The 10,186-nt window shown below is 37.6% G+C and overlaps 1 long non-coding RNA gene across 1 annotated transcript; it reads right to left on the reverse strand.

Annotated features, from left to right (window-relative positions):
- Positions 1 to 6,174: 6,174 nt before the first annotated feature.
- On the reverse strand, positions 6,175 to 8,739 carry LOC122053514. Its single transcript, XR_006132214.1, has 3 exons — positions 8,476 to 8,739; positions 7,706 to 7,767; positions 6,175 to 6,213 (listed from the first exon to the last, which is right to left on the reverse strand). It is a non-coding gene; the product is annotated as an uncharacterized LOC122053514 (long non-coding RNA).
- Between the last annotated feature and the right edge of the window lie 1,447 nt (positions 8,740 to 10,186).

Genomic DNA, 10,186 nt, shown 5'->3' on the forward strand with positions numbered 1-10,186 from the left:
GATGTGTTATTAATTTTCATTTGTTGTTTTGTAGGAGAAATTGGATTTAAAGTATATAAATTGCCAACCAATGCACCAGAATAGATAATAACTCTATTTCTCTTTATAACCACATTGTTATTAAAAGAAACAGAATATCCATCCAAATACAGTTTAGAAACTGAAATTAAATTCTTTATGAAACTGGGTACATAAAGACAATTTCTTAAAACCAAACTTCTATTCCTATCAAAAGATAAGTAGACATCTCCCACTGCAATAGTCACTACCTTAGTAGCATTGCCCATGTAGACGGTTATCTCTCCTTCACATAGTCGACGAGTTTCCTGGAACCCCTGCAAAGAGTTGCAGACATGATCAGTGGCTCCCATATCTACACACCAGGTGCTAGTAGATAACATCGCTAAACATGTTTCAACTACTAGAGAATGAGATATACCTCTATTATTCTCTTTCCTTCGAGGACAGTTTGCCTTCCAATGTCCTGACTGCTTGCAGATGAAGCACTTGCCCTTCGACTTCTTCATTCAAACTTTTGGTCCTGTACCTAGAGGTTTATTCACCTTCTTTGCGGAGACAGCATGTTTCTTCTTCTTCTTGCCTTTCGACTTAGAAGTAGAAACATTTTTAGCAAAGTGAATCTAAGAACTGTGACGAAATATACCATCTGCTACCTGTAGTTGTGTCAGAAGTTCCACCAACGTATACTCCCTTTTGTTCATGTTATAGTTCAGGCGGAACTGCTCAAAACTTCTAAGTAGCGTTTGGAGAATAATATCGACCTGGGTTTCTCCATCGATTTCACCTCCAAGGATCTGTATTTCGTTCAGATAAGTCATCATCTTGAGGATATGATCCCTTACGGGTGTCCCCTCTTACATGGTGGCTGTCATTAACTTTCTCATTGCCTCTTGCCTAGCAGCCCGACTCTGGTGTCCGAAGAGTTCTTTGAGATCGTTCATCATGTCATAAGCAGTTGGTAAATCCTGGCGTTGATGTTGTAGCACATTTGACATTGAAGCCAAAATGTAATACCGCCTTTACCCATTTCTTATGAGCCTCAATCTCCTCTTGACTAGAATCACTATTAGGCACATTAGAGCAGACCTCTAACAGTACAAACTTATAGCCTTCAGCAGTTAGGACAATGTCCAGATTTCTTTTTCAATATATGTAATTGTGACCAGTAAATTTGTTTTCTTTCAATATAATGGCCAGTGGGTTGAAAGACATCCTAAGAATCACAAAACAAACTTTGGTCAAGACTATAAATTTAAAATAATATTGATTCCTCAAACAATACTATTTAAATTTACCAATACCTCAAAACACCGTGAATTTTGTATGCCACGATAGTGTGGACGTATACAAAATCAATCATTTGTAAGAGGAGGTTTTACCCATTAATTTTATTCTTGTCAACCTAACTTTATGACAAATAAAATTAATAGTTGGTTTTTCCTTCGGTCGCACAAATAATAGCAGTGACTCCGATGGGGAGGATACTATTAATTGTGCCTAAGTGTATACCATTACTTGATACTTAGTCCATTAAATAAGATTGTGTCCCTTCTGATGGGAAAGATCACACACTCCTAATTAATTTCCTATAATCATCCAAATGGAAGTTTAATCTAGTGATCCGCAAACAAACTCATCTGATATGGAGGAAGGCACTCAGAGCCAACGCGCAAGTTTGTTTGCATCACTTACAAATCAGTAATGGAGACCATGGAATTTATTTAAAATCTCTCTCCCACTTAGTTATTTAAGGTGAAGAATTTTAACCTAGCAAGCACACATCACACACACCACAGTAAATAAAAGCAATAAATATGGAAATTAATTTTCCAACTATTATGACCTTTTCCATCACTGTCCTTCGCGTGCTGCCAGCCCTAGGGTTCATGTCGTCGGGTCCATCAAGCTTCCTTTTCCGCTGCGTCTCTGGTCCTTTAATAGCACCACGCCTTGCAAGGATACGATCCGCTACAGAAAAAATAAAATTTTATATATATCGATCCTATATTCCTCAAGGGAATGTACATCAAGTCTAGATTGAACATAAATGCAAAATCCTAGGGCTAATATAGCTCCTGCTATATTAGTTAAATACAATCATGTACACATAATAAAATGCCCTTGACATGTCCAAGGGTCCAATCACACACAATATCTATAAGTCATAATAGTTGGAGCCTGCAACCACAGAGTTAGCACATCCTACTATTATCCTGCCTAAATTATGTATAACATGTGCATAATTAAACTGAAAACCAAACATACAGAGGCAAACCCTAGCTCTGATACCAATTGTTGGTTGGTCCTAGGAAGATCGTACCGGTTCCACTGTACAAAAATTTTGTACAAGTCCTGAAACTTTCCTAGCAATATATTATGTTCTTTAGAACTTAAATTCGGAATCGCAAACGGAACTTAACATTATTGATTCCAAATTTAACTTATCTGTTCTTAATAGTTTAGACTTTGATCGCAAACGATGTTTAACATTATTGATCCAAATCCACCTATGTTATAAATTCAATTAAATATTAATTTTTATAATTGGCTTCCAGGACTACATGATGAGGTACTAGGCCTTCTTGGGTATGAGATCATCCACCACCGCCTAGACAAAGCCTTTGAAAGAAATCTAATATTTAATTTCCTTATATAACTCTAGGTTTAACCAAAAGGAACAATCGAATCACAAATTTGAAAAAACAAAACTAAAGAAACACAACTTCGAATATCTAATCCGAAAATCTAGAATCACTAGCCTCTTGTGTTTGGAATTCATACAAAGAAAACTAGTATGATGCGGAAAATAATTACTAGTTATACCTTTCTTTGTAAGCAATAACCTTTTGATCTTCTACCGTATTCCTCTTCTTATCTCGGACGTTGTGTGGGCAACCATCTACCAAGATGAGAACCACCAACACCTTCCTTCTTGCAAGATTCGACCACCAACCTTCAAGCTCCAAGGGATAAAAGAGCAAAGCCTCCTTTCTCTCTTTCTTCTCCTAGTTAGAACCGACCACCAAGGACTCCTCTTGTGTTGATATTGCCGGCCACCAAGGAGGAAGAGAAAAGGAGAAGAGCAAGGACTAGGGCCGACCACCGCCAAGAAAGAGAGGGAGAAAAATAGAATAGAGTTGTGTCTCATGAAGGCACCCCCTCCCTCTCTTTTATAATCCTTGGTTTTGGAAAATAAGGAAAATTTAAATAAAAACTTCCTTATTTTCTTTGTTATGAAAAGGAAAATTTAATTGATTAAAACCAATTTCTTTTTCTTAGATCATCATGGCCGGCCACCTCATGCTCCAAGCAAGGAAAGTTTTAATAACACTAGAATTAAAACTTCCTAATTTGCTTCCGAAATTTTTAATAAAAATTTCTCTAATAATTTTTCCCTTCATGGTTGGTTATAAAAGGAAATTTAATAAATTAAAATCTCTCTATTAAAACATGTGGATGATTTTCAAAAAGGAAAGTTTTCTCTAAAATTAAAATCTTTTTTTCAATCTACAAATAAGGAAAGATATCAAATCTTTTCTTAATCTTTTGTAGAAACTTATAAAAGGAAATATTTAATTTTAAAACTCTCTTTTACATCATGAACATAGTTACAAAGAAGGAAAGTTTTATCAAAAATTAAAATCTTCCTTTTAACTACAAATAAGGAAAGATATCAAATCTTTCACTTAATCTTTTGCAAAAGGAAAGATTTAAATTTTAAACTCTCTTTTAAAACCATGATATCCACATAAGAAAATATTTTAAATAAAATCCCTTTTATTTTTCTAGTGGCCGACCACCTAAGCTTGGGATCCAAGCTTTGGTCGGCCACCTTAAATTGGCTCCACCCTTAGCTTTAGTCGGCCCTAGCTTAGGCTCCAAGCTAGATTGGTCGGCCACCTCAAGGTGGGTAGAAAGGTGGGTATGCGGTGGGTATAATTCTCTATATACAAGAGGCTACGATAGGGACCGAGAGGAGAAATTGGTTTTGGTCTCCCGATGAAATTAAGCTTTCCGTGTTCGCCCCGAACACCCAACTTAATTTCATCAATAATAATTCATACCACTAAAGAATTATTATTGAACTACCGCACCAATCCCAAATTATATTTTGGGTTTCTTCTTATTATGAGTGTGTTAGTCTCCCTGTGTTTAAGATGTCGAATGCCCACTAATTAAATGAGTTACTGACAACTCTCTTTAATTAATATCTTAGTCCAAGAGTAGTATCACTCAACCTTATTGTCATGTCAGATTAAGTCCACCTGCAGGGTTTAACATGACAATCCTTATGAGCTCCTCTTGGGGACATTATCAACCTAAATTTCTAGGACACAGTTTCCTTCTATAATCAACAACACACACTATAAGTAATATCATTTCCCAACTTATCAGGCCTTTTGATTTATCGAGCTAAATATCACCCTTTGATAAGTTAAAGAAATGAATACTAAATATATATGCTTGTTATTATATTAGGATTAAGAGCACACACTTCCATAACAATAAGGTCTTGTTTTTTTATTAAGTCAGTATAAAAAGAACTTACCTTAATTGGTCTTACTTAATACACTTAGAGTGTACTAGTGTAATTTTATAGTTAAGATAAACTAATACCAAATTACACTATGACTATTCCAATGGTTTGTTCCTATCCATCTTAGTCATGAGCTACTATTTATAATTTATAAAGAACCGATAATATGATATTCTGTATGTGACACCACACACCATGTTATCTACAATATAAATTAATTGAACAACTACACTTAGCATATAAATGTAGATAGTTTTTACCAATGTGATTTTTTATTTCAAAATAAACATTTACAAAAGCTAGACTTTTAATATACACTCTAACTGACATCCTCTAGGAGAGTTGGCCAAAAATATCAGACCAAGGGAATCTTTTGAGCCAACGAACAGTTGCCTAGGAGACTTCCACAGGAGCCAAGATGTACTTCTTAGAGTATATACTTCATGTCCTCCAGGCTCACACATTTGAGCAACGGTCTTGAGAAGGATCTCTTATAAAGCTGGTCACCATTTAGGGTGAATCGTCCGACCCTCTTCTTTAATAGTCGCGCTGCCTCCTAGTCGGTCGGAGTGCTACCCAATCGGAGGAATTCAATCAGCGGCGTTCTCTAGTCACTCGAGATGACCACTCCCTCCATCCGATCGATGTGCGCTACCAATGAAACCTGTTTGATCGGCTGGATGATTACGACTGGCGATAATGAACTAGCTAACTTAGCCAGTTAGTCTACTGCTTGATTGTCCAATCGGAGGATCTTTTGTATAGTGACCTCTTGAAAATTTGTCTTCAGCTTCTGCATATAACTTGAGTCGAGAGCTGCTAATCTCAAACGTCCCTGATAGCTATTGGGCGAACATCTAAGAGTCCGAGTGAATGAGGACTTTTGTGGCTTCGGTATGCCACGCTGCTTGTAAGTCGGCTATCAAGCCTTCATACTCGGCTTCATTGTTGGTGGCCCTATAATCCAGTTGGACCGAAAGTTACATTCGGTCTTCCCATGGTGAAATGAGTAGAATGCCGATCTCATTGCCTAGTCGGGTGGATGAACCATCAACATATATCCTCCAAGTTGCTTCTGGCTCGGCGTTCTGGACTTTCGTGACGAAATCAGCCAAGGCTTGAGCTTTGATCGCCATTCAAGGTTGATATTGAATATTAAATTCGCTTAGTTCGGTTGTCCATTTGATCAGTCGCTAAGATGTAACGACCACCCTTCTTACTACTACTACTCTCTAAGGATGACCGTTACTTAACTACTAACTCTACTTAACCGGTATGATTAAAAAATCACATGAAAACCCTACCGAAAAATTTCGACAGAGTCTCCCCTGTACCGGTGACCATATTCAACAATACATGCAATATATACTCAGCCACAAATGGCTGGAACACATATCAATCAATGACGCAGTATAATAAATCCAAAATAAAGAAAACAACACCAAAAATCATCACACGAGATTACAATTCTTCTACAATGTTCTAATCATATCAAAATAACAAATACTATCTCAAATACTCCTAACATAGCAAAAGACAATGGAAACTACAATAAAACTTCTTTCCTAGTCCCAAGGCTTCCATAGTCCTGGCATCACACATCCTTCGAACACCTCCTTGTCGCCTTCCTTTCTATATCTTTTCCTTTCCTGTATCTGCAGTAAGAGGAAGTGCAATCTATAAGCAAAATTTGCTTAGTAAGCGCTATCTAACTCACAAAATCACGAATGTGCATGTATACGAAAAGAACTAGAAACCATATGCTCTAAAAAGAAATAAAGCATAAACATAACTGCTCATGTCAAACTAATAGCAAAAAAAAGCTAAGGAATCTACTCATGTAATTCTAATAGCTAATCATGCTACTCATCTAATAGGTAAACATGAAAACTACTCATAAACATGGTAGAATAAAGAACTAAACTTACTGATTTTCAGAACTATATGAAACTTATTTCATTTGTTCTAACTTAATCTTTAATACGTTATGTTTATGTAAAACTCATTTTGCTCGTTCAAAAACGTATACTTATAATACTTCAAAATAATAATCAACTTCTTCTTGGACCCGGCAACTATACTTGCTATGCGCGCATCCCTAACTAGACCCGAGATAGCTGGTCCCGAATCTAGTAGGGTTTACTAGGTTATCTAAACCTAGGGACCGACTATGGGAGCCCAGCCCAAGGACTACTGAGAGTCCTGCATACTAAGTTATCTAAACCTAGGGACCGACTATGGGAGCCCAGCCCAAGGACTACTGAGAGTCTAGTACAGTGCCACTGATAAAAGTAAAATACTTGTTATCTTTTAATACTTCTAATATATAATGCCTCGGCACTTTCTTTAGCACCTTGTGTGCCAAAATCCCTAAAGTCTTGACTTCGGGATCTACTTAAAGCCTTGACCTTTTCTTTATTTTCTTTATCTTTCTTATAATTGTTAATACTTCTAAAAGAATACTTCTTTAAAAAAAGAAACTGAAATGTTTAAGCTAATTCTAACTTTGAAATGCTTAGATAAACTGAAATTCCACACTTAAACATACTAAGAGTGAATGCTTAAACAAACTGAAAGGGAATACTTAAACAAACTAAGATTGGATGCTATAACAACTGAAACTGCTATACTTGAGAAGTTCTAAAACTGTAGTTTAAACAGAAATAAATCTACATGCCATCTTAACAAAATAATTTGCATACTAAGCTAATCAAAATGCTGCATACCATAAGCTTTAACAAAATCTGCATGTCAAACTTAATAAAATCTACGCTTGTAAGCTCGATAAAAATCTGTGTTAGAATATTAACTAAAAATCTACACTTGTAGCTCTAAAGGGGTTGTTCATGCTTAGTTATTCAACACAAAACTAAACCTATTTAAAGTCACAAACAACCAGAGAAATCAAATGCTACAACATAGCTATTCAACACAAAGAAATCTGTTAAAGCTTAATACCCTTGTAAAACTTATACTTTTATAGAGCAGTAGAGATCTTTAAACATGTTACAACATGAACTAAACCGGTTTACTAAACCGTAAGCTCAAACCGGAAACTAAATCCACAGAATGAAGACTTAAATCTAAATCTGAACAAGTAGTAGGGTAATAAGGAAAACATAAGGGTTGTTCAACTGAAATCTAAACCTGCAGATTGAAGCTGAAGCTGAAATACTAAACGAAAATCTGCACTGCAAAGGAATCTAAATCTGCATGTCAAAAAAACATTAATAACACCAGGTCTACCCTTATGTTACAGAATTGACAAAGGAGGGTCTAATATAGCTACTAAAATCCATTTGAATGTTTCCATAACTAAAGTTGTTCACACCTATTACATAACACAATCGAACCCAAGCATTCTCTGTTTAGTGCTACGGTAAGGGAACAAAAGCATAACCCTTCGACAGAAATCCACCAAAAATAGAACTACATGCTAATTATACTGAACTTTTCTTATTCATAGCCTAGCAGCAGGAATCTAAGGCTTGTATCCCTTCCAACTAACCAAATTAAGCTTGCTGAAAGCTCAGAACAGAATCCTATATGAAACTGATTCACGACTTGAACCTATACAGGGCAATCTATAAACCAGTAACTCATCTTATTTATCCAGAATGCTAGAACTATGTTACAACTTGGAAAACTCAACTAAATCGAATTCATATGCCTAACCTCTGAACTCACAGCAAAAATTTCAAAAGAAATGAATTGTTGTGCTAAACAAAACTTCACAGTATAATTCGAAAACAGGAATAAGCAAGGTTCAGAATCTAATCCAATAAAAAAACAAAACCCTTTCCCTCTTTCTTAACAACTCACGGCAGTAAGCCCTAAACCCCAATCTTCACAGGAAATTCGAAATGGAAAGGAACAAGGACTCGAAACTATCCTACTGCAGGTGAGTAGCGTCTTACTTGGCTTCTTGGTCTCACAACCGGAGGAGGAGAACTTCTAGGGTTTCGGCTGGCTCGAGTTTCCCGGCCTCTCCTTGCGCCTATAGCTTCTTCTCGATGAGAGGATCTCGGGAAGGCGAAGAGCTCTCGGATGAACCTTGGCCGGCCGCTGGAAAACTATGCCCTAGCCGCGACTTTGTTCTCTGCCCGAGAAAAGAATCGCTGCTGCTCGCGTGAGAAGAGAAACGCCGTCGGGAGAGAGGAAGGAGAGGAAAATTAGGTTTAGGGAAAAGGTTTCGGGTTATGGTAATTAACACCTAAGTTCCCCCTTTAATTTCCCCAAATTCTGTTAACTTAAATAACTTTCCTACCTTTTCTAAACAGAACCGACGGCTGGAGCACTTGGTCAGCCGCGGCTTGGCTCATGGTTGGAGTCGCGGGTTCGAATCCCGGCTGCAACCATTTTTCTCCCTATTATTTCTTGTTATTAACTTCTACTACTTAAATAGAATTCTCCCTTTATTTGATTAAGTAACAACTGCTAGCCCAGTTGGTTAGCCGGGTTTTGCTCGGGTCAGGGGTTGCCGGTTCAAGCCTCAGCTTGGACATTTTCTTTTTTTTAAAACTTCTTTCTTTTGGTAAAAATATCAAACGACCTCCAAAAATTACATAAAAATACTCTAAAAAATTTCTAAAAATCTCTAGAATTTTTCTAAAACATTTCTAGATTTTAATAAGGTCTTTAGGACTCCAAATCATGAAATTTGGGGTGTTACATAAGATGCCTTTGGGTTGAGAAGGACTCTTTCTAGGGCGCTATTGGTCATCACGATAATCGAGTGAGCCAGGAAGTACGGGCGAAGTCTCCGAGCGGCTAACACCAGCGCATAAGTCAACTTTTCAAGACAGGTGTAGCGGGGCTCTATATCTTTCAATATATGGCTCAAAAAATAGATGGGCTACTGTTCAGGGTTGTTTTACTTTACTAATGTCGAACCAACTGCATACTCGGTGGTGGACAAATAGATCCAGAATGGCTCTCCAACGCTCGGCTTAGCTAATACAGGTAATGAGTTTAGGTATTTCTTGATCTCTTCTAACGCCCGATCGCACTCCGCGTCCCATTGAAACTTTATAGCTCGGCGCAGAATCTTGAAGAACAGATGACTTCGGTCGGATGACTTAGAGATGAACCTGGACAGTGTGGTGATCCATCCGGTCAATCGTTAGACCTCCTTCAAGTTGCAGGACAGGGACATGTCTTGTAGTGCCTTCAGTTTACTCGGATTCGCCTTGATACCCTATTCAGAGACGATATATCCGAGGAGACGTCCACTCTTAGCGTTGAACAGACACTTGCTCGAGTTCAGCTTCATCCCGTATGTTCTCAAGGTTCAACATGTTTCTTCGATATCAGCACACAGAATAACAGCTCGGATTGACTTTATTAATATGTCGTCGACGTATACCTCCAAGTTACGGCTGATTTGCTTATGAAACACCTTGTTCATGAGCCTCTAGTAGGTGGCGTTGACGTTCTTCAATTCGAATGGCATGACGTTGTAGCAAAACGTTCCATCGATTGTGATAAAACTAACTTTTTGCTAATCTTTTTTGGCGAGCGACACTTGGTGGTAGCCTTGATACACGTCGAGCATGCAGATTAGCTAGCAGCCCACCGTAGAGTCCACTACCTAGTCTATCCGGGGCAGTGGATAGAAATCCTTCGGAC

The sequence above is a fragment of the Zingiber officinale genome, chromosome 3A, assembly GCF_018446385.1.
Source record: "Zingiber officinale cultivar Zhangliang chromosome 3A, Zo_v1.1, whole genome shotgun sequence".
In the NCBI taxonomy this organism is placed as follows: domain Eukaryota; kingdom Viridiplantae; phylum Streptophyta; class Magnoliopsida; order Zingiberales; family Zingiberaceae; genus Zingiber; species Zingiber officinale.